Here is a 2,157-nt window from a genome sequence, read left to right on the forward strand (position 1 = left end):
TAATGCCAGCTCGCTTTTAACGAGATGAAAAGATACTTAGGTACCACCCCAATTATAACTTGACCCGAAGAAGGGGACGTGTTAAAGTTATACCTCTCTGTGAGCGATGCAATGGTTAGTTCGGTACTAATCAAAGAAGTAGATCGGGTCCAACGACCCATCTACTATGTTAGCAAAATTTTGTAGGATGCTGAAACTAGATATCCAGATATCGAGAAACTAGCATACGCACTAATCATAGCTGCCCGAAAACTTCGCCCGTACTTCTAGGCCCATATTATCGTCGCTCTCACCAACAAACCCCTAAGGCAGATTCTACTCAAGCGCGAGGTGTCTGGGAGATTAACAAAGTGGTCCATTGAGCTGAGAAAATACGATATCCGGTATGAGCCTCGGCCAACAGTCAAAGCTCAGGTCTTGGCCGATTTTGTAGCAGAGTGCACATTCAACACAATGACCCCCGAGTTGATTGAGATTGCTCACACGATGGGAGCATCAACCAGTGCGGCGCCAGTCCTAGTCAGAGTGGAACTGACCTGGGATGAGGAGCCCTGGATCCTCCATGTCAATGGCTCATCCAACCAGTAGGGAAGCGGTGCAGGACTGATATTGTATGGCCCAAGCGAGGTGAAGCTGGAGTACGCTCTCCAGTTCGGATTCGAGGCATCAAACAATGAGGCGGAATATGAAGCGCTGGTTGTCGGGCTAACCTTAGCAAGGGAAATGAAAGCAACGCACCTCATCGTATGCAACGACTCACAACTAGTGGTTAACCAAGTCATTGGTGAGTACGAACGCTGAGGTCGATGGCTTGTCACGACTAGTTAGCATGAGTAGCAACACTATGCGAACTGTGTACATAGAAGACTTACCTTGGCCCAGCATTCTCGGGGGAGCAGAAGAGGTCGCTCCCGTGTCACAAGCAAAACTGAGCTGGATCGACCCACTTGTGAGTTATCTGCTATACGGGACCCTACCTACGGAACGCAATGCAGCTCGGAGGGTAGAGCGCTAATCGGCCAAGTACGTCCTCATAGTGGGATAGTTGTACAGAAGATCCTTCACGCTCCCTTACCTGCACTGCTTGCGACCCTCAGAAGTTGAGCATGTTCTTTGTGACACCCATGAAGGCTTGTGTGGTGGACATTTGGGGGCAGAGCCCTCGCATAGAAAGTGTTATGGCAAGGCTATTATTGGCCCATGATGAAGGCAGATGCACTTGAGCTTGTCAAAAAGTGTGATAGGTGCCAGAGGCATGCCAACATCCACCACCAACCTGCTGTTGATTTTAAATACCTCACCAACATGTGGCCCTTTGTGTAGTGGGGAATCGACATCCTTGGTCCTTTCCCACCAGCAACAGGGTAGAAGAGGTTCTTGGTTGTAGCAGTAGATTATTTTACAAAGTGGGTGGAAGTCGAACCCTTGGTAATGATCACAACCCGCAACATATAGAATTTCTTCTGGAAAAGCATAGTATGTCGCTTCAGACTACCCCGAGTGCTGATATCCGACAATGGGAAGCAGTTCAAAGATGTTAAGTTTCAAAGCTGGTATGCCAAGATGAGGATTCAACAAAACTTGACCTCGGTGGCACACCCCCAAGCAAACGGGCAACCAGAAGTAACTAACAGGGTGATACTTTGCGAATTGAAAACTCGTTTAACTAACAGGGCAAGCAGAAGTCACACCAACCAATCACATTTCTCCATTCTAGGCCCAAATTTGCTCCCTCTATTCTGGGTGCCCAAATCTCAGCCCTACATAATATTGGGCACCCTCTCCTTCTCTTTCCAGCCTTAGGATATCCTTAGAACAATCCTAACTCTCCATAAAAAGGACCCAAGGGGCCCTTGAGAAGGGGTTGGTCAATTCATCTAGTTCACTAGGCTAAGGTTTCTTAAGAAGTTCAAGGGTTGTAGAAGGGAAGGACGCCCAGATCTTGTTAGGAGGGGTTCCTGCAAACTGTCCAGCCAATCTACAACTACCGCCACTAGATTTGATCAACCACCCCTTTTGTTTTCTTTATTTTCTTTTAGATTGGATTTTGCCCCCAGGTAAGATAAAAGGATGTTCTTAAGAAGTTCAAGAGTAGAGAAAGAGGAGAACGCCCAGGCAAGAGGAGGAGTTCCTGCTTGCAGTTCGCCTAGCCACTAC

Source organism: Nelumbo nucifera, chromosome 2 (genome assembly GCF_055504915.1).
Source record: "Nelumbo nucifera cultivar China Antique chromosome 2, China Antique-T2T, whole genome shotgun sequence".
Classification (NCBI taxonomy): Eukaryota; Viridiplantae; Streptophyta; class Magnoliopsida; order Proteales; family Nelumbonaceae; genus Nelumbo; species Nelumbo nucifera.